The sequence below is a fragment of the Leptodactylus fuscus genome, assembly GCF_031893055.1.
Source record: "Leptodactylus fuscus isolate aLepFus1 chromosome 2 unlocalized genomic scaffold, aLepFus1.hap2 SUPER_2_unloc_1, whole genome shotgun sequence".
NCBI lineage: Eukaryota > Metazoa > Chordata > Amphibia > Anura > Leptodactylidae > Leptodactylus > Leptodactylus fuscus.
This window is the reverse complement of record NW_027439802.1, coordinates 22,444-47,179: the sequence shown is the minus strand read 5'-3', so window position 1 is coordinate 47,179 and position 24,736 is coordinate 22,444. Positions and strand designations below refer to the sequence as shown.

Sequence of the window (24,736 nt, the reverse complement as noted above, 5' to 3'; positions counted from 1 at the left end):
GGTGTGTGTACATATAGTGAGGTATATACAGGGGTGTGTATACATATAGTGAGGTATATACAGGAGTGTGTGTACATATAGTGAGGTATATACAGGGGTGTGTGTACATATAGTGAGGTATATACAGGGGTGTGTGTACATATAGTGAAATATATACAGGGTGTGTGTACATATAGTGAGGTATATACAGGTGTGTGTACATATAGTGAGGTATATACAGGGGTGTGTACATATAGTGAGGTATATACAGGTGTGTGTACATATAGTGAGGTATATACAGGGGTGTATACATATAGTGAGGTATATACAGGGGTGTGTACATATAGTGAGGTGTATACAGGGGTGTGTGTACATATAGTGAGGTATATACAGGGGTGTGTGTACATATAGTGAGGTATATACAGGGGTGTGTATAGATATAGTGAGGTATATACAGGGGTGTGTATACATATAGTGAGGTGTATACAGGGGTGTGTGTACATATAGTGAGGTATATACAGGGGTGTGTATACATATAGTGAGGTGTATACAGGGGTGTGTGTACATATAGTGAGGTATATACAGGGGTGTGTATATATATAGTGAGGTGTATACAGGGGTGTGTGTACATATAGTGAGGTATATACAGGGGTGTGTGTACATAGAGTGAGGTATATACAGGGGTGTGTACATATAGTGAGGTATATACAGGAGTGTGTGTACATATAGTGAGGTATATACAGGGGTGTATACATATAGTGAGGTATATACAGGGGTGTGTATAGATATAGTGAGGTATATACAGGGGTGTGTGTACATATAGTGAGGTATATACAGGGGTGTGTGTACATATAGTGAGGTATATACAGGGGTGTGTGTACATATAGTGAGGTATATACAGGGGTGTGTACATATAGTGAGGTATATACAGGGGTGTATACATATAGTGAGGTATATACAGGGTGTGTGTACATATAGTGAGGTATATACAGAGGTGTGTACATATAGTGAGGTATATACAGGGGTGTGTGTACATATAGTGAGGTATATACAGGGGTGTGTATAGATATAGTGAGGTATATACAGGGATGTGTGTACATATAGTGAGATATATACAGGGGTGTGTATACATATAGTGAGGTATATACAGGGGTGTGTATACATATAGTGAGGTATATACAGGGGTGTGTGTACATATAGTGAGGTATATACAGGGGTGTGTATAGATATAGTGAGGTATATACAGGGGTGTGTGTACATATAGTGAGGTATATACAGGGGTGTGTATACATATAGTGAGGTATATACAGGGGTGTGTGTACATATAGTGAGGTATATACAGGGGTGTGTGTACATATAGTGAGGTATATACAGGGGTGTGTGTACATATAGTGAGGTGTATACAGGGGTGTGTATACATATAGTGAGGTATATACAGGGGTGTGTGTACATATAGTGAGGTATATACAGGGGTGTGTACATATAGTGAGGTATATACAGGGGTGTGTATACATATAGTGAGGTATATACAGGGTGTGTATACATATAGTGAGGTATATACAGGGGTGTGTGTACATATAGTGAGGTATATACAGGGGTGTGTATACATATAGTGAGGTATATACAGGGGTGTGTATAGATATAGTGAGGTATATACAGGGGTGTGTACATATAGTGAGGTATATACAGGGGTGTGTGTACATATAGTGAGGTGTATACAGGGGTGTGTGTACATATAGTGAGGTATATACAGGGGTGTGTATACATATAGTGAGGTATATACAGGGGTGTGTGTACATATAGTGAGATATATACAGGGGTGTGTGTACATATAGTGAGGTATATACAGGGGTGTATACATATAGTGAGGTATATACAGGGGTGTGTATAGATATAGTGAGGTATATACAGGGGTGTATACATGTAGTGAGGTATATACAGGGGTGTGTGTACATATAGTGAGATATATACAGGGGTGTGTGTACATAGAGTGAGGTGTATACAGGGGTGTGTGTACATATAGTGAGGTATATACAGGGGTGTGTATACATATAGTGAGGTATATACAGGGGTGTGTGTACATATAGTGAGGTATATACAGGGGTGTGTGTACATATAGTGAGGTGTATACAGGGGTGTGTGTACATATAGTGAGGTATATACAGGGGTGTGTGTACATATAGTGAGGTATATACAGGGGTGTGTGTACATATAGTGAGGTATATACAGGGGTGTGTATAGATATAGTGAGGTATATACAGGGGTGTGTGTACATATAGTGAGGTATATACAGGGGTGTGTGTACATATAGTGAGGTGTATACAGGGGTGTGTGTACATATAGTGAGGTATATACAGGAGTGTGTGTACATATAGAGAGGTATATACAGGGGTGTATACATATAGTGAGGTATATACAGGGGTGTGTATAGATATAGTGAGGTATATACAGGGGTGTGTGTACATATAGTGAGGTATATACAGGGGTGTGTGTACATATAGTGAGGTATATACAGGGGTGTGTGTACATATAGTGAGGTGTATACAGGAGTGTGTGTACATATAGTGAGGTATATACAGGGGTGTGTGTACATATAGTGAGGTATATACAGGGGTGTGTGTACATATAGTGAGGTATATACAGGGGTGTGTGTACATATAGTGAGGTATATACAGGGGTGTGTGTACATATAGTGAGGTATATACAGGGGTGTGTGTACATATAGTGAGGTATATACAGGGGTGTGTGTACATATAGTGAGGTATATACAGGGGTGTGTGTACATATAGTGAGGTATATACAGGGGTGTGTGTACATATAGTGAGGTATATACAGGGGTGTGTGTACATATAGTGAGGTATATACAGGGGTGTATACATATAGTGAGGTATATACAGGGGTGTGTGTACATATAGTGAGGTATATACAGGGGTGTGTACATATAGTGAGGTATATACAGGGGTGTGTACATATAGTGAGGTATATACAGGGGGGGGTGTACATATAGTGAGGTATATACAGGGGTGTGTACATATAGTGAGGTATATACAGGGGTGTGTGTACATATAGTGAGGTATATACAGGGGTGTGTGTACATATAGTGAGGTATATACAGGGGTGTGTATACATATAGTGAGGTATATACAGGGGTGTGTGTACATATAGTGAGGTATATACAGGGGTGTGTATACATATAGTGAGGTATATACAGGGGTGTGTATACATATAGTGAGGTATATACAGGGGTGTGTGTACATATAGTGAGGTATATACAGGGGTGTGTACATATAGTGAGGTATATACAGGGTGTGTGTACATATAGTGAGGTATATACAGGTGTGTGTACATATAGTGAGGTATATACAGGGGTGTATACATATAGTGAGGTATATACAGGGTGTGTGTACATATAGTAAGGTATATACAGGGGTGTGTATAGATATAGTGAGGTATATACAGGGGTGTGTATACATATAGTGAGGTATATACAGGGGTGTGTATACATATAGTGAGGTATATACAGGGGTGTGTATACATATAGTGAGGTATATACAGGGGTGTGTGTACATATAGTGAGGTATATACAGGGGTGTGTGTACATATAGTGAGGTATATACAGGGGTGTGTACATATAGTAAGGTATATACAGGGGTGTGTATAGATATAGTGAGGTATATACAGGGGTATGTACATATAGTGAGGTATATACAGGGGTGTGTGTACATATAGTGAGGTATATACAGGGGTGTGTGTACATATAGTGAGGTATATACAGGGGTGTGTATACATATAGTGAGGTATATACAGGGGTGTATACATATAGTGAGGTATATACAGGGGTGTGTGTACATATAGTGAGGTATATACAGGGGTGTGTACATATAGTGAGGTATATACAGGGGTGTGTATACATATAGTGAGGTATATACAGGGGTGTGTGTACACATAGTGAGGTATATACAGGGGTGTGTATAGATATAGTGAGGTATATACAGGGGTGTGTATACATATAGTGAGGTATATACAGGGGTGTGTGTACATATAGTGAGGTATATACAGGGGTGTGTGTACATATAGTGAGGTATATACAGGGGTGTGTGTACATATAGTGAGGTATATACAGGGGTGTGTGTACATATAGTGAGGTATATACAGGGGTGTGTATAGATATAGTGAGGTGTATACAGGAGTGTGTACATATAGTGAGGTGTATACAGGGTGTGTGTACATATAGTGAGGTATATACAGGGGTGTGTGTACATATAGTGAGGTATATACAGGGGTGTGTGTACATATAGTGAGGTATATACAGGGGTGTGTACATATAGTGAGGTATATACAGGGTGTGTGTACATATAGTGAGGTATATACAGGGTGTGTATACATATAGTGAGGTGTATACAGGGGTGTGTATAGATATAGTGAGGTGTATACAGGAGTGTGTACATATAGTGAGGTATATACAGGGGTGTATACATATAGTGAGGTGTATACAGGGGTGTGTATAGATATAGTGAGGTGTATACAGGAGTGTGTACATATAGTGAGGTATATACAGGGGTGTGTACATATAGTGAGGTATATACAGGGGTGTGTATACATATAGTGAGGTATATACAGGGGTGTGTGTACATATAGTGAGGTATATACAGGGGTGTGTATAGATATAGTGAGGTGTATACAGGGTGTGTGTACATATAGTGAGGTATATACAGGGGTGTGTATACATATAGTGAGGTATATACAGGGGTGTGTGTACATATAGTGAGGTATATACAGGGGTGTGTATACATATAGTGAGGTATATACAGGGGTGTGTACATATAGTGAGGTATATACAGGGGTGTGTGTACATATAGTGAGATATATACAGGGGTGTGTGTACATATAGTGAGGTATATACAGGGGTGTGTGTACATATAGTGAGGTGTATACAGGGGTGTGTGTACATATAGTGAGGTATATACAGGGGTGTGTGTACATATAGTGAGGTATATACAGGGGTGTGTGTACATATAGTGAGGTATATACAGGAGTGTGTGTACATATAGTGAGGTATATACAGGGGTGTGTATACATATAGTGAGGTGTATACAGGGGTGTGTGTACATATAGTGAGGTATATACAGGGGTGTGTGTACATATAGTGAGGTATATACAGGAGTGTGTGTACATATAGTGAGGTATATACAGGGGTGTGTATACATATAGTGAGGTATATACAGGGGTGTGTGTACATATAGTGAGGTATATACAGGAGTGTGTGTACATATAGTGAGGTATATACAGGGGTGTGTATACATATAGTGAGGTGTATACAGGGTGTGTGTACATATAGTGAGGTATATACAGGGGTGTGTGTACATATAGTGAGGTATATACAGGAGTGTGTGTACATATAGTGAGGTATATACAGGGGTGTGTATACATATAGTGAGGTGTATACAGGGGTGTGTGTACATATAGTGAGGTATATACAGGGGTGTGTGTACATATAGTGAGGTATATACAGGAGTGTGTGTACATATAGTGAGGTATATACAGGGGTGTGTGTACATATAGTGAGGTATATACAAGGGTGTGTGTACATATAGTGAGGTATATACAGGAGTGTGTGTACATATAGTGAGGTATATACAGGGGTGTGTATACATATAGTGAGGTATATACAGGGGTGTGTATAGATATAGTGAGGTATATACAGGGGTGTGTGTACATATAGTGAGGTATATACAGGGGTGTGTGTACATATAGTGAGGTATATACAGGGGTGTATACATATAGTGAGGTATATACAGGGGGGTGTGTACATATAGTGAGGTGTATACAGGGGTGTGTACATATAGTGAGGTATATACAGGGGTGTGTGTACATATAGTGAGGTATATACAGGGGTGTGTGTACATATAGTGAGGTATATACAGGGGTGTGTACATATAGTGAGGTATATACAGGGGTGTGTGTACATATAGTGAGGTATATATAGGGTGTGTGTACATATAGTGAGGTATATACAGGGTGTGTGTACATATAGTGAGGTATATACAGGGGTGTGTACATATAGTGAGGTATATATAGGGTGTGTGTACATATAGTGAGGTATATACAGGGTGTGTGTACATATAGTGAGGTATATACAGGGGTGTGTACATATAGTGAGGTATATACAGGGGTGTGTGTACATATAGTGAGGTATATACAGGGGTGTGTACATATAGTGAGGTATATATAGGGTGTGTGTACATATAGTGAGGTATATACAGGGTGTGTGTACATATAGTGAGGTATATACAGGGGTGTGTGTACATATAGTGAGGTATATACAGGGGTGTGTGTACATATAGTGAGGTATATACAGGGGTGTGTACATATAGTGAGGTATATACAGGTGTGTGTACATATAGTGAGGTATATACAGGGGTGTATACATATAGTGAGGTATATACAGGGGTGTGTGTACATATAGTGAGGTATATACAGGGGTGTGTGTACATATAGTGAGGTATATATAGGGTGTGTGTACATATAGTGAGGTATATACAGGGTGTGTGTACATATAGTGAGGTATATACAGGTGTGTGTACATATAGTGAGGTATATACAGGGGTGTGTACATATAGTGAGGTATATACAGGGGTGTGTACATATAGTGAGGTATATACAGGTGTGTGTACATATAGTGAGGTATATACAGGGGTGTGTACATATAGTGAGGTATATACAGGTGTGTGTACATATAGTGAGGTATATACAGGGGTGTATACATATAGTGAGGTATATACAGGGGTGTGTACATATAGTGAGGTGTATACAGGGGTGTGTGTACATATAGTGAGGTATATACAGGGGTGTGTGTACATATAGTGAGGTATATACAGGGGTGTGTATAGATATAGTGAGGTATATACAGGGGTGTGTATACATATAGTGAGGTATATACAGGGGTGTGTGTACATATAGTGAGGTATATACAGGGGGTGTGTGTACATATAGTGAGATATATACATGGGTGTGTGTACATATAGTGAGGTATATACAGGAGTGTGTGTACATATAGTGAGGTATATACAGGGGTGTATACATATAGTGAGGTATATACAGGGGTGTGTATAGATATAGTGAGGTATATACAGGGGTGTGTGTACATATAGTGAGGTATATACAGGGGTGTGTGTACATATAGTGAGGTATATACAGGGGTGTGTGTACATATAGTGAGGTATATACAGGGGTGTGTACATATAGTGAGGTATATACAGGGGTGTATACATATAGTGAGGTATATACAGGGGTGTGTACATATAGTGAGGTATATACAGGGGTGTATACATATAGTGAGGTATATACAGGGTGTGTGTACATATAGTGAGGTATATACAGAGGTGTGTACATATAGTGAGGTATATACAGGGGTGTGTGTACATATAGTGAGATATATACAGGGGTGTGTATAGATATAGTGAGGTATATACAGGGATGTGTGTACATATAGTGAGATATATACAGGGGTGTGTATACATATAGTGAGGTATATACAGGGGTGTGTATACATATAGTGAGGTATATACAGGGGTGTGTGTACATATAGTGAGGTATATACAGGGGTGTGTATAGATATAGTGAGGTATATACAGGGGTGTGTATAGATATAGTGAGGTATATACAGGGGTGTGTATAGATATAGTGAGGTATATACAGGGGTGTGTGTACATATAGTGAGGTATATACAGGGGTGTGTGTACATATAGTGAGGTATATACAGGGTGTGTGTACATATAGTGAGGTATATACAGTGGTGTGTGTACATATAGTGAGGTATATACAGGGGTGTGTGTACATATAGTGAGGTATATACAGGGTGTGTATACATATAGTGTGGTATATATAGGGTGTGTGTACATATAGTGAGGTATATACAGGGGTGTGTATACATATAGTGAGGTGTATATATAGGGTGTGTGTACATATAGTGAGGTATATACAGGGGTGTGTGTACATATAGTGAGGTATATACAGGGTGTGTGTACATATAGTGAGGTATATACAGGGGTGTGTGTACATATAGTGAGGTATATACAGGGGTGTGTGTACATATAGTGAGGTATATACAGGGTGTGTACATATAGTGAGGTATATATAGGGTGTGTGTACATATAGTGAGGTATATACAGGGGTGTGTACATATAGTGAGGTATATACAGGGGTGTGTATACATATAGTGAGGTATATACAGGGGTGTGTGTACATATAGTGAGGTATATACAGGGGTGTGTGTACATATAGTGAGGTATATACAGGGGTGTGTGTGTACATATAGTGAGGTATATACAGGAGTGTGTACATATAGTGAGGTATATACAGGGGTGTGTATAGATATAGTGAGGTATATACAGGGGTGTGTGTACATATAGTGAGGTATATACAGGGGTGTGTGTACATATAGTGAGGTATATACAGGGGTGTGTGTACATATAGTGAGGTATATACAGGGGTGTGTATAGATATAGTGAGGTATATACAGGGGTGTGTATAGATATAGTGAGGTATATACAGGGGTGTGTACATATAGTGAGGTATATACAGAGGTGTGTACATATAGTGAGGTATATACAGGGGTGTGTGTACATATAGTGAGGTATATACAGGGGTGTGTATACATATAGTGAGGTATATATAGGGTGTGTGTACATATAGTGAGGTATATACAGGGGTGTGTATACATATAGTGAGGTGTATATATAGGGTGTGTGTACATATAGTGAGGTATATACAGGGGTGTGTGTACATATAGTGAGGTATATACAGGGTGTGTGTACATATAGTGAGGTATATACAGGGGTGTGTGTACATATAGTGAGGTATATACAGGGTGTGTACATATAGTGAGGTATATATAGGGTGTGTGTACATATAGTGAGGTATATACAGGGGTGTGTACATATAGTGAGGTATATACAGGGGTGTGTATACATATAGTGAGGTATATACAGGGGTGTGTGTACATATAGTGAGGTATATACAGGGGTGTGTGTACATATAGTGAGGTATATACAGGGGTGTGTGTACATATAGTGAGGTATATACAGGGGTGTGTGTACATAGAGTGAGGTATATACAGGTGTGTGTACATATAGTGAGGTATATACAGTGGTGTGTATAGATATAGTGAGGTATATACAGGGGTGTGTGTACATATAGTGAGGTATATACAGGGGTGTGTGTACATAGAGTGAGGTATATACAGGTGTGTGTACATATAGTGAGGTATATACAGTGGTGTGTATAGATATAGTGAGGTATATACAGGGGTGTGTGTACATATAGTGAGGTATATACAGGGGTGTGTGTACATATAGTGAGGTATATACAGGGGTGTGTGTACATATAGTGAGGTATATACAGGGGTGTGTGTACATATAGTGAGGTATATACAGGGGTGTGTGTACATATAGTGAGGTATATACAGGGGTGTGTATAGATATAGTGAGGTATATACAGGGGTGTGTGTACATATAGTGAGGTATATACAGGAGTGTGTGTACATATAGCGAGGTATATACAGGGGTGTGTGTACATATAGTGAGGTGTATACAGGGGTGTGTGTACATATAGTGAGGTATATACAGGGGTGTGTGTACATATAGTGAGGTATATACAGGGGTGTGTATAGATATAGTGAGGTATATACAGGGGTGTGTATAGATATAGTGAGGTATATACAGGGGTGTGTACATATAGTGAGGTATATACAGAGGTGTGTACATATAGTGAGGTATATACAGGGGTGTGTGTACATATAGTGAGGTATATACACGGGTGTATACATATAGTGAGGTGTATACAGGGGTGTGTATAGATATAGTGAGGTATATACAGGGGTGTGTGTACATATAGTGAGGTATATACAGGGGTGTGTGTACATATAGTGAGGTATATACAGGGGTGTGTGTACATATAGTGAGGTATATACAGGGGTGTGTGTACATATAGTGAGGTATATACAGGGGTGTGTGTACATATAGTGAGGTATATACAGGGTGTGTGTACATATAGTGAGGTATATACAGGGGTGTGTGTACATATAGTGAGGTATATACAGGGGTGTGTGTACATATAGTGAGGTATATACAGGGTGTGTACATATAGTGAGGTATATATAGGGTGTGTGTACATATAGTGAGGTATATACAGGGGTGTGTACATATAGTGAGGTATATACAGGGGTGTGTATACATATAGTGAGGTATATACAGGGGTGTGTGTACATATAGTGAGGTATATACAGGGGTGTGTGTACATATAGTGAGGTATATACAGGGGTGTGTGTGTACATATAGTGAGGTATATACAGGTGTGTGTACATATAGTGAGGTATATACAGGGGTGTGTATAGATATAGTGAGGTATATACAGGGGTGTGTGTACATATAGTGAGGTATATACAGGGGTGTGTACATATAGTGAGGTATATACAGGGGTGTGTATAGATATAGTGAGGTATATACAGGGGTGTGTGTACATATAGTGAGGTATATACAGGGGTGTGTACATATAGTGAGGTATATACAGGTGTGTACATATAGTGAGGTATATACAGGGGTGTGTGTACATATAGTGAGGTATATACAGGGGTGTGTGTACATATAGTGAGGTGTATACAGGGGTGTGTACATATAGTGAGGTGTATACAGGGGTGTGTACATATAGTGAGGTATATACAGGGGTGTGTGTACATATAGTGAGGTATATACAGGGGTGTGTGTACATATAGTGAGGTATATACAGGGGTGTATACATATAGTGAGGTATATACAGGGGTGTGTATAGATATAGTGAGGTATATACAGGGGTGTGTGTACATATAGTGAGGTATATACAGGGGTGTGTGTACATATAGTGAGGTATATACAGGTGTGTACATATAGTGAGGTATATACAGGGGTGTGTACATATAGTGAGGTATATACAGGGGTGTGTGTACATATAGTGAGGTATATACAGGGGTGTGTGTACATATAGTGAGGTATATACAGGTGTGTACATATAGTGAGGTATATACAGGGGTGTGTACATATAGTGAGGTATATACAGGGGTGTGTACATATAGTGAGGTATATACAGGGGTGTGTGTACATATAGTGAGGTATATACAGGGGTGTGTACATATAGTGAGGTATATACAGGGGTGTGTGTACATATAGTGAGGTATATACAGGGGTGTGTACATATAGTGAGGTATATACAGGGGTGTGTGTACATATAGTGAGGTATATACAGGGGTGTGTGTACATATAGTGAGGTATATACAGGGTGTGTATACATATAGTGAGGTATATACAGGGGTGTGTGTACATATAGTGAGGTATATACAGGGGTGTGTGTACATATAGTGAGGTATATACAGGGGTGTGTACATATAGTGAGGTATATACAGGGGTGTGTGTACATATAGTGAGGTATATACAGGGGTGTGTGTACATATAGTGAGGTATATACAGGGGTGTGTGTACATATAGTGAGGTATATACAGGGGTGTGTGTACATATAGTGAGGTATATACAGGGGTGTGTACATATAGTGAGGTGTATACAGGGGTGTGTGTACATATAGTGAGGTATATACAGGGGTGTGTGTACATATAGTGAGGTATATACAGGGTGTGTATACATGTACAGCGCTGAGTATATATACACGGCTCCTCATGTCGCTCCCCTATAGTATATAGATACCAGGCGCTATAGACAGTCATATGACAGTGACCGGCGCTCTCAGGGTTAACACCTCACCTCTTCTCTTCCGTTTCTCCCGGTCCCGTTATATCTACGGTCGCCGCCCTGATGGTCTACGCCGCACTTCCGGACAGTGATGACGCAATTCCGGTTATCCGCTCATAGCCGCCATGTTGTGAAGGTCAGAGAGAAAATGTACGAAGTATATAATGTAATAATCCATCATAATACGTCACACTGTCCCCTAATATGTCTCATCACTAATCGTACTGCAAACACCAGAGATCTTCCCCATATCCCTCACATTACCCCTATATAACGTATATTCTTCATTATCTATCTCCTCTGCCCCTATATAATGTATATTCCTCATTATCTACCTCCTCTGTCCCTATATAATGTATATTCCTCATTATCTACCTCCTCTGTCCCTATATCCCTCACATTACCCCTATATAATGTATATTCCTCATTATCTACCTCCTCTGTCCCTATATAACGTATATTCCTCATTATCTACCTCCTCTGTCCCCATATCCCTCACATTACCCCTATATAATGTATATTCCTCATTATCTACCTCCTCTGTCCCTATATAACGTATATTCCTCATTATCTACCTCCTCTGTCCCTATATCCCTCACATTACCCCTATATAACGTATATTCCTCATTATCTACCTCCTCAGTCCCTGTACCCCTCACATTACCCCTATATAACGTATATTCCTCATTATCTACCTCCTCTGCCCCTATATAATGTATATTCCTCATTATCTACCTCCTCTGTCCCTATATAATGTATATTCCTCATTATCTACCTCCTCTGTCCCTATATCCCTCACATTACCCCTATATAACGTATATTCCTCATTATCTACCTCCTCAGTCCCTGTACCCCTCACATTACCCCTATATAATGTATATTCCTCATTATCTACCTCCTCTGTCCCTATATAACGTATATTCCTCATTATCTACCTCCTCTGTCCCCATATCCCTCACATTACCCCTATATAATGTATATTCCTCATTATCTACCTCCTCTGTCCCTATATAACGTATATTCCTCATTATCTACCTCCTCTGTCCCTATATCCCTCACATTACCCCTATATCATGTATATTCCTCATTATCTACCTCCTCTGCCCCTATATAATGTATATTCCTCATTATCTACCTCCTCTGCCCCTATATAATGTATATTCCTCATTATCTACCTCCTCTGTCCCTATATCCCTCACATTACCCCTATATAATGTATATTCCTCATTATCTACCTCCTCTGCCCCTATATAATGTATATTCCTCATTATCTACCTCCTCTGTCCCTATATCCCTCACATTACCCCTATATAATGTATATTCCTCATTATCTACCTCCTCTGCCCCTATATAATGTATATTCCTCATTATCTACCTCCTCTGTCCCTATATCCCTCACATTACCCCTATATAATGTATATTCCTCATTATCTACCTCCTCTGTCCCTATATAACGTATATTCCTCATTATCTACCTCCTCTGTCCCCATATCCCTCACATTACCCCTATATAATGTATATTCCTCATTATCTACCTCCTCTGTCCCCATATCCCTCACATTACCCCTATATCATGTATATTCCTCATTATCTACCTCCTCTGTCCCTATATAACGTATATTCCTCATTATCTACCTCTTCTGTCCCTATATCCCTCACATTACCCCTATATACTGTATATTCCTCATTATCTACCTCCTCTGTCCCTATATAATGTATATTCCTCATTATCTACCTCCTCTGTCCCTATATCCCTCACATTACCCCTATATCATGTATATTCCTCATTATCTACCTCCTCTGTCCCTATATCCCTCACATTACCCCTATATCATGTATATTCCTCATTATCTACCTCCTCTGCCCCTATATAATGTATATTCCTCATTATCTACCTCCTCTGCCCCTATATAATGTATATTCCTCATTATCTACCTCCTCTGTCCCTATATAATGTATATTCCTCATTATCTACCTCCTCTGTCCCTATATAATGTATATTCCTCATTATCTACCTCCTCTGTCCCTATATCCCTCACATTACCCCTATATAATATAATGTATGTATATATATGATGCTGTATGTAGTTTGCCGCCATAACACACATCACCTATGTCCGTCTCCTGAAGGTTATCTCTACCCCTTCCCCACGTGACTTGGTATCTTCCATATCTTGTTGTTTCTGGCGGCCTCGGCCGGGTGTCGCGTCTGACTCCACAATGACCTCCATGTCCCCGACTGCTTGAGGTAGTCAGAGACTTACAGGATTTCTGGATTGTTCCGTTCAGGCCCTCGTAGTGTTATAGTATATTACTAGGCTATAATCGAGGGTTATGTATGATAGCCTGTTTCCCTTAGTCCAAACAGTAGCACAACAGATGGGGGGGTATTCCTGCTTCTGTGTGCGGTTTAGGACAGGTGGATTTTTAATTAAAATTAATAAAGCAATTAACCCCCCCATAAGAAGGTGAGAGGAAACCCCCCCCCCCCCATAAGAAGGTGAGAGGAACACCCCCCCCCCATAAGAAGGTGAGAGGAACCCCCCTCCCCATAAGAAGGTGAGAGGAAACCCCCCCCCCCATAAGAAGGTGAGAGGAACACCCCCTCCCCCCATAAGAAGGTGAGAGGAAACCACCCCCCCATAAGAAGGTGAGAGGAACACCCCCCCCATAAGAAGGTGAGAGGAAACCCCCCCCCCATAAGAAGGTGAGAGGAAACCCCCCCCCCCATAAGAAGGTGAGAGGAACACCCCCCCCCCTATAAGAAGGTGAGAGGAACCCCCCCCCCATAAGAAGGAGAGAGGAACCCCCCCCCATAAGAAGGTGAGAGGAACACCCCACCCCCCTCATAAGAAGGTGAGAGGAAACCCCCCCCCATAAGAGGGTGAGAGGAAACCCCCCCCCCCCCCATAAGAAGGTGAGAGGAACCCCCTCCCCTTGTGTTAGTTATAACGTAATAATAGCCATAATAGGGAGGGAGTCTTGTGCTGCTGTTCGGACGATCATACATAACCAGCGATTCCCCCACATCCAAACCGCAGCACAAGCGATGGGGATGTAGCGAGATAACCCCTAGGGAGGGGCCTTCGGCATACAGATGACAAGACAGTTTGGCCGAAGGCGGTCGCCTCTGACCCTGGAAGGTGTATACGGTAGTGCTTAATAATAGTGGGTGGAGGCTGCCAGGTAGCAGCGGAACAAATATGTTCTAAGGAGACCGAGTGCTTTTCCGCCCATGCGGTAGACCTTGCTCTAGTAGATTGGGCTTTAACAAAATCTGGGGGAGTACGCCCCTGATCTACAAAGGAAAGCTTTATCGCCTCCTTGATCCATCTGGCTAATGTGGGTTTTGAGACCTTAAACCCCTCGGATCTCCCTAGAAAAGAGACTAGCAAGTTCTCCTCCTTCCTAACCTTCTTAGTACAATCTAAGTAAACACACAAGCTTCTCACTATGTCCAGGGAGCGCCATTTCTCCTGCTCAGGAGAGGAGCGAGGGAAAAAATCCAGGTAAAGAAATTGCCCGATTCAGGATAGCATAGGTAGGGACTATAGGCAAAAATCCAGGCAAAAATCTCAATTGAACACGATCAGGAAAAACCGTTGTGTAAGGCTCATGGGCTGACCGCCCTGTCATTCACCGACACGTTTAGCTGATGTTATCACTAGAAGAAAAGCCATTTTAACAGACAAATCTTATGTCTATTCCCGCATTGGTTCAAATGGAGAATTACAGAGCCCCACTAAGACAGTGGAAAGATCCCACTGGGGAACTGGAGATCTTATAGATGGCTTCAACCTGGTTACACCCTTGAGAAACCAAGATATAAAGAGATCTTGGGATAGGCGCCTGTTCTAACTGGCAGATAAGGCGGACACCTGGACCTTAAGTGTGGCAGGAGTGAGGCCTTATCCAATACGTCTTGCAGGAACTCCAACAGAGACTGTGTGAATGAGCTGTCATGAGGCACTGGTTTGTCTACACACCAGGATTCGAAGGTGTTACGAACTCTGAGATAAGCCTGTTTGGTAGCAGGAGCTCTAGAATGAGCTCTAGTGTTCTGGACGGTTGAAGATAGCTCTTCTAGTCCAGATATGGACCGGTCAACTTCCAGGCTGTCAGGTTGACCCTCTTGAGATCTTGGCTTACTCTGGCACCTTGAGTGACCAGGTTGTGCACTGGGGGAGCCTCCAATATATCCCTCAACTCATCCGAATTAGTTGGGTAAACCAAGCCCTCTTTGGCCAAAACGGTATGATTGCTATCAGTGACACCTGCTCCTGTCTGACTGTCATCAATACTCTTGGTATCATGGAAAGTGGAGGGAAGATGTACGCCAGCCTGAACCTCGATGGAATCGACAGGGCGTCTACTGCCAAGGGCTCGTCCTCCAGGTACAGGGAATAAAACTTCTCCACCTTGGCACTGTACTTGGTGGCCATCAGGTCCACCTTTGGAACTCCCCACATCTCGGTAATTTGATGAAAAATTTGTTTGTTCAGAGACTATTCACCTGACACAGTCAGACTCCGACTTAACTGGTCTGCCAACACGTTCAAGGACCCATTGATGTGGACCGCCATGAGAAGTGTGAGATTCTTTTTCTGCCCAGGAGAAAATTAGATCTGTTTCCCTCAGAAGGGCAGGGGACCGGGTAACTTCCTGCTTGTTCAGGTAGAGGACTGCGGTTAGGTTGTCCGAACATACCTTCACTGCCTTGCCCCGAAGTAAGGGGGCAAAATATAGAAGCACCAGGTAGATGGCTCTGATCTCACGCCAACTGGATAACTTGGCCATCTATGACCAATTCCATGTCCCTCTCGCATGCATCTCGTCTAGATGGGCTCCCCAACCGATAAGAGATGCATCCGTAGTCAACAGGGTCCAGACTGGCTGGCCTGTGGACCTTCCGTCTATTAGATGGGACCACCACCTGAGTGACAGACGGGTATTGAGGGATAGGTGGATCAGTGAATCCAAACTTAGAGGGCTGCAGTTCCACCACTGGAGGACCTCGCTCTGGAGAGGACGCATGTGCCAAAGTGCCCAAGGGACTGCATCTGCAGCCGCTGACATGAGACCAAGGACCTTCGTGGTCGTTCGGATTGACACCCCGCGCCTCTGGAAGAGATGGTTGACCGCCGTCCTGATTTTCTCCTTCCTCTGAGGAGGAAGAGACACTGTCATCTGGATGGAATATAGGACGCACCCTAGGAAAGTCTTCCTTGTGGAGGGTACAACGTCTGACTTGTCCCAGTTGATTATCCACCCAAGGTTCTGGAAGAAGGAGGTGGTCACTTGTATTTGGTGTCTTAGTAGCTCCTCTTAGTGAGCTTTTAACAGCCAATCGTCCATGGGACTATGAATAACCCTTGAAGCCTAAGGTAAGCAGCAGTGGGTGATATGACTTTCGTGAAGACATAAGGAGCCGAGGTGATGCCGAACGGCAGGGCCGCAAACTGAAGTGACATAATTGGCCGTCTAATAGCACGGCTATTCTCAGATATTTCCTGTGGGGAGAAAAAAAAAATCAAAATGTGGAGATAGGCATCCTTGAGATCCAAGGTGGCGAGGACGTCACCAGGTTGCAGAAAAACGACTACTGATTTTATAGTTTCCATGCGGAAATGTAACTTGCAGATGAAGCAGTTAAGGTACCTGAGGTTGATTATCATCCTCCAGCCTCCTGATGCTTTTTGTACCAGGAAGACTGTAGAATACACGCCTGCGCCTCTCTCGTCTCGAGGCACTGGTTCCAGAACCGCCTTGTCCAGATACTCTTGGATCATGCCTTCCAGGAACACTTGTTTTTGACTGGAGAAAAAGCGGGTTGCGATATATCTGGCACGAGGAGGAGACATGAAATCTATGCGGTATCCTTGTTGAATTAGTGGGAGGATCCAAGGGTCCTGGATGTTTTGGCACCTAGCTGGAAGAAAGCTTTTTAGGCGACCTCTGACGGGTGGGGAGCTCTCCACAGGAGGGGTACAGTGATTCTCAAAAAGACGACTTATTAGGTTCCTCCTTGGAGAAACGACGGCCAAATCCCCTGGACTGGAACCCAGATCTTCTGGCATACTACTGCCTGGAAGAAGACTGGTGCTGGTAACCTCTAACACGAGATGATGTACTGGGCCTACCTCTGTAGGACTGAGGAAGGGACTTTCCCTTGCTATCTGCAAGCTCCTCCATGATCTCATCCAACTGTCTGCCAAACAGTCTGCTGGGTTCGAATGGAAGACCACAGATGTTATACTTAGAGGCATTGTCTGCCTTCCACGGCTGGAGCCAGAGAGGCCTTCTGGCAGCAGCTGATGAAGCTTTACCCTTGGCGGCTGCTTTCACTTGGTACGTGGAAGCTTTGGACAGAAAGTCGGTAGATCATCACGAGGGACTCCATCATCAATATCCCGCTGTAATTTCTCCAGGCCTGACTGTAGGCTGTTAGAAACTTCAAAGAAGGCTACACCTATGGAAGCCTGAGAGGCAACTGCAGTGTGAATATGCTTCAAGACACACTCTGAGCGTCTATCCATGGCGTCTGGCAAATTGGACCCATCTTCGGATGGAACAACGGTACGCCTGGAGAGCTTGGACACAGCGAAATCAACCTTTGGCGCTGGAAACCAGCTGGTTCGTCCACTTCCCTCTGAGGGAAACATCAGCTTAAATTTTTCTGCTTCCATAGCTTTGACCAGGGCTGGATCCACTCGGAAGACCCTAGACCTTCTATAGGTGGAATCTGAGGCTTCCCCATCGTCAACATCGCACCCGCCTGGGCGGATGGACTTAAATAACTTTGACATTTTCTCCATTGGAAATGCGGTTTTAGGACAGACAGAATCTTCATCAGAAGAAATTTCAACAGTGTTGGAACCTTCATCAGAAGGATACGTTAATGGCCGCGACTCCCTACGGGGTCTTTTGGCAGAGTGGGAAAGGGAGTCCTTCATATCATGCATGAAGTCGGACAAACTCTTTATCCAATGCAACCATGTCATGAAGGGCAAGTTCCTCAGGAGGAGGAGCCCGACAATGACGTCATCTATTAAATTTGTATCCATCAGGAAGCGGAATGTTGCAATCCCTGCAGGCGAAGTGCCTGCGCTTGGACAACCCTTTCCGTCTCGGAGCTTCATCCCCTTTGGGAGAAGAGGAGGACATCTGGATATATACAAGCCGCTGAGAATCCAGTGATCCTTAAACTCACTGCATTAATAGGCTGTTCACATTAGCTGTGATTTAAGGCAGTGGAGCAACCAGCCCGTCAGCCGAGTGAGCGCAACCGAGTCTGCAACAGCCGGCTGGAAGATAGGAACCATTATATAGAACTTAGAGAGTCCACCATCCAGTGAGCAAGAAACAAATCTGCACTGATCAGTGATATACACAGGTATATGGGGGCCGCTATACCTAGGTCACACCATAGGATCTGCACTGATCAGTGATATACACAGGTATATGGGAGCCGCTATACCTAGGTCACAGCATAGGGTCTGCACTGATCAGTGATATACACAGGTATATGGGAGCCGCTATACCTAGGTCACACCATAGGGTCGACGACCTCCTACTCCTGGCCCCCACCAAGAAAGACCTCCAAGAAAGCCTGTCAGTGCTGGAAAAATTCAGCACCACATGGGCCCTACCCATCAACCAGAAGAAGACCAAAGTCATGGTATTTCAGAAGAAGGGCCACAATAAAGCCCCCACCCCACAATTCACACTGAACGGCTCCACACTGGAGAAAACCAACAGCTACACCTACCTGGGGCTGGAGCTCAGCCAATCAGGAAGCTTCAAAGCAGCAATAGAAACCCTGAAAGCAAAAGCCTGCAGAACCTTCTACGCCATCAGAAGACAACTGTACCACCTCAAACCACCGGTGAGGGTCTGGCTGAAGATATTTGACGCTGTCATCTCCCCGATCCTTCTCTATGGCAGTGAGGTTTGGGGCCCAGCCACCTACCCAGACCAGTCAAAGTGGGATTCCAGCCCAACAGAGAACTTCCACCTGGAGTTCTGCAAATACCTGCTCCATGTCCATCGCAACACCACCAACATGGCCTGCAGGGCAGAGCTAGGCAGACTCCCCCTATGGCTCACCATACAGAAGAGGGCGCTAGCTTTCCAGGCACACATCCAGGGGAGCGACTCCTACCACCACCAAGCATGGCTAAGCCACCTGAGCAAACCAGACACTCAACAACCAAACAGCAGCCAACCACCAAACCAAAAACACCAACAGATGATAACCAAGGCCGAAATAAAGGCGACCACAGAGGCAAACAGAGAGCGGTACATTGAAGAATGGAGAAACGAAATAAATAACTCCAAGAAACTCACCAATGTGTACCAATCCCTACAAAGGGACTACACCATGGCCACCTACCTGGAGAGAATACGCCACCCCAAACACAGACAGACCCTGAGCCAGTACAGACTGAGCGCCCACAACCTAGAGATAGAGACAGGGCGATACAGGCAGACGTACAAGCCACGGGAGAACAGACTGTGCCAGCACTGTGACCAGGGGGCCCTAGAAGACCAGACCCACTTCCTGCTACACTGCACCAAATACTCAGCTGTGAGGGCCGTCTACTACCAAAGACTCTCTGCCCACATCCCAGACTGGGAGAAGAGGAAACTCTACATCCTACTGGGAGAAGAAGAGGCCACTGTGGAGATCGCTGCCCAATACGTGTCCAGCTGTCACCAAATAAGAGGAAGATGAGACTCCACGGACTATTATATTTATCCCAATACACCCGCCCCACCCACCCCACCCCACCTCCCCATATAGCAGTCACCAACGAAGAGGAAGATGAGACTCCACGGACTGTTATACCCCAAACCACCCACCCCACCCCCACCATACCCACCACTCACCCACTCGAGTTCAACTCCCCCCCCCCAACCCCCACTTTACTAGCTTTGGCAATGCCAAATATCTATTCGGACGTGCCAATAAAGCTTTTTTGATTTGATTTGATTTGGGTCTGCACTGATCAGTGATATACACAGGTATATGGGGGCCGCTCGGCCTTACAGACTCCTCCTCACTATGCTCTGCTGTATCAGCCGCACAGACTCCTCCTCACTATGCTCCGCTGTGTCGGCCTCACAGACTCCTCCTCACTATGCTCCGCTGTATCAGCCTCACAGACTCCTCCTCACTATGCTCCACTCAGTTGGCCTCACAGACTCCTCCTCACTATGCTCCGCTGTGTCGGCCTCACAGACTCCTCCTCACTATGCTCCACTGTGTCGGCCTCACAGACTCCTCCTCACTATGCTCCGCTGTATCAGCCTCACAGACTCCTCCTCACTATGCTCCGCTGTATCAGCCTTACAGACTCCTCCTCACTATGCTCCGCTCTCTCGGCCTCACAGACTCCTCCTCACTATGCTCCGCTGTCTCGGCCTCACAGACTCCTCCTCACTATGCTCCGCTCTCTCGGCCTCACAGACTCCTCCTCACTATGCTCCGCTGTGTCGGCCTCACAGACTCCTCCTCACTATGCTCCGCTCAGTCAGCCTCACAGACTCCTCCTCACTATGCTCCGCTGTATCAGCCTCACAGACTCCTCCTCACTATGCTCTGCTGTATCAGCCTCACAGACTTCTCCTCACTATGCTCCGCTGTGTCGGCCTCACGGACTCCTCCTCACTATGCTCCGCTCAGTCAGCCTCACAGACTCCTCCTCACTATGCTCCGCTGTATCAGCCTCACAGACTCCTCCTCACTATGCTCCGCTGTATCAGCCTCACAGACTTCTCCTCACTATGCTCCGCTGTGTCGGCCTCACAGACTCCTCCTCACTATGCTCCGCTGTATCAGCCTCACAGACTCCTCCTCACTATGCTCCGCTGTGTCAGCCTCACAGACTCCTCCTCACTATGCTCCGCTGTCTTGGCCTTACAGACTTCTCCTCACTATGCTCCGCTGTGTCGGCCTCACGGACTCCTCCTCACTATGCTCCGCTCAGTCAGCCTCACAGACTCCTCCTCACTATGCTCCGCTGTATCAGCCTCACAGACTCCTCCTCACTATGCTCCGCTGTATCAGCCTCACAGACTTCTCCTCACTATGCTCCGCTGTGTCGGCCTCACAGACTCCTCCTCACTATGCTCCGCTGTATCAGCCTCACAGACTCCTCCTCACTATGCTCCGCTGTATCAGCCTCACAGACTCCTCCTCACTATGCTCCGCTGTATCAGCCTCACAGACTTCTCCTCACTATGCTCCGCTGTGTCGGCCTCACAGACTCCTCCTCACTATGCTCCGCTGTATCAGCCTCACAGACTCCTCCTCACTATGCTCCGCTGTATCAGCCTCACAGACTTCTCCTCACTATGCTCCGCTGTGTCGGCCTCACAGACTCCTCCTCACTATGCTCTGCTGTGTCGGCCTCACAGACTCCTCCTCACTATGCTCCGCTGTCTCGGCCTCACAGACTCCTCCTCACTATGCTCCGCTGTATCGGCCTTACAGACTCCTCCTCACTATGCTCCACTCAGTTGGCCTCACAGACTCCTCCTCACTATGCTCCGCTGTGTCGGCCTCACAGACTCCTCCTCACTATGCTCCGCTCAGTCAGCCTCACAGACTCCTCCTCACTATGCTCCGCTGTATCAGCCTCACAGACTCCTCCTCACTATGCTCTGCTGTATCAGCCTCACAGACTTCTCCTCACTATGCTCCGCTGTGTCGGCCTCACAGACTCCTCCTCACTATGCTCCGCTCAGTCGGCCTCACAGACTCCTCCTCACTATGCTCCGCTGTATCAGCCTCACAGACTCCTCCTCACTATGCTCCGCTGTATCAGCCTCACAGACTTCTCCTCACTATGCTCCGCTGTGTCGGCCTCACAGACTCCTCCTCACTATGCTCCGCTGTATCAGCCTCACAGACTCCTCCTCACTATGCTCCGCTGTGTCAGCCTCACAGACTCCTCCTCACTATGCTCCGCTGTCTTGGCCTTACAGACTCCTCCTCACTATGCTCTGCTGTATCAGCCTCACAGACTTCTCCTCACTATGCTCCGCTGTGTCGGCCTCACAGACTCCTCCTCACTATGCTCTGCTGTGTCGGCCTCACAGACTCCTCCTCACTATGCTCCGCTGTCTCGGCCTCACAGACTCCTCCTCACTATGCTCCGCTGTATCGGCCTTACAGACTCCTCCTCACTATGCTCCGCTGTATCGGCCTTACAGACTCCTCCTCACTATGCTCCGCTGTATCAGCCTCACAGACTCCTCCTCACTATGCTCCGCTGTATCGGCCTCACAGACTCCTCCTCACTATGCTCCGCTGTCTCGGCCTTACAGACTCCTCCTCACTATGCTCTGCTGTATCAGCCTCACAGACTTCTCCTCACTATGCTCCGCTGTCTCGGCCTCACAGACTCCTCCTCACTATGCTCCGCTGTGTCGGCCTCACAGACTCCTCCTCACTATGCTCCGCTGTGTCGGCCTCACAGACTCCTCCTCACTATGCTCCGCTGTATCGGCCTTACAGACTCCTCCTCACTATGCTCCGCTGTTTCGGCCTCACAGACTCCTCCTCACTATGCTCCGCTGTGTCGGCCTCACAGACTCCTCCTCACTATGCTCCGCTGTATCGGCCTCACAGACTCCTCCTCACTATGCTCCGCTGTCTCGGCCTTACAGACTCCTCCTCACTATGCTCTGCTGTATCAGCCTCACAGACTTCTCCTCACTATGCTCCGCTGTGTCGGCCTCACAGACTCCTCCTCACTATGCTCCGCTGTGTCGGCCTCACAGACTCCTCCTCACTATGCTCCGCTGTGTCGGCCTCACAGACTCCTCCTCACTATGCTCCGCTGTGTCGGCCTCACAGACTCCTCCTCTCTATGCTCCGCTCTCTCGGCCTCACAGACTCCTCCTCACTATGCTCCACTGTATCAGCCTCACAGACTCCTCCTCACTATGCTCCGCTGTATCAGCCTCACAGACTCCTCCTCACTATGCTCCGCTGTCTCGGCCTCACAGACTCCTCCTCACTATGCTCCGCTGTGTCGGCCTCACAGACTCCTCCTCACTTTGCTCCGCTGTCTCGGCCTCACAGACTCCTCCTCACTATGCTCCGCTGTGTCGGCCTCACAGACTCCTCCTCACTATGCTCCGCTGTATCAGCCTCACAGACTCCTCCTCACTATGCTCCGCTGTCTCGGCCTCACAGACTCCTCCTCACTATGCTCCGCTGTATCAGCCTCACAGACTCCTCCTCACTATGCTCCACTGTGTCGGCCTCACAGACTCCTCCTCACTATGCTCCGCTGTGTCGGCCTCACAGAGTCCTCCTCACTATGCTCCGCTGTCTCGGCCTCACAGACTCCTCCTCACTATGCTCCGCTGTGTCGGCCTCACAGACTCCTCCTCACTATGCTCCGCTGTATCAGCCTCACAGACTCCTCCTCACTATGCTCCGCTGTCTCGGCCTCACAGACTCCTCCTCACTATGCTCCGCTGTATCAGCCTCACAGACTCCTCCTCACTATGCTCCACTGTATCGGCCTCACAGACTCCTCCTCACTATGCTCTGCTCTCTCGGCCTCACAGACTCCTCCTCACTATGCTCCGCTGTATCGGCCTCACAGACTCCTCCTCACTATGCTCCACTGTATCGGCCTCACAGACTCCTCCTCACTATGCTCCGCTCTCTCGGCCTCACAGACTCCTCCTCACTATGCTCTGCTCTCTCGGCCTCACAGACTCCTCCTCACTATGCTCCGCTGTATCAGCCTCACAGACTCCTCCTCACTATGCTCCGCTGTCTCGGCCTCACAGACTCCTCCTCACTATGCTCCGCTGTCTCGGCCTCACAGACTCCTCCTCACTATGCTCCGCTGTATCAGCCTCACAGACTCCTCCTCACTATGCTCCGCTGTATCGGCCTTACAGACTCCTCCTCACTATGCTCCGCTGTATCGGCCTTACAGACTCCTCCTCACTATGCT

General features: G+C 45.4%; 1 protein-coding gene across 2 annotated transcripts in view; it reads right to left on the bottom strand.

Annotated features, from left to right (window-relative positions):
* Window positions 1-11,867, bottom strand: part of APBB1 (amyloid beta precursor protein binding family B member 1) — a 60,455-nt gene extending 48,588 nt beyond the window's left edge. For both annotated transcript variants that reach the window (XM_075261148.1, XM_075261149.1), the window contains exon 1: window positions 11,766-11,867. The gene's annotated coding sequence lies outside the window, so the exon portion shown is untranslated. The remainder of the gene's footprint in view (window positions 1-11,765) is intronic.
* Window positions 11,868-24,736: the final 12,869 nt, after the last annotated feature.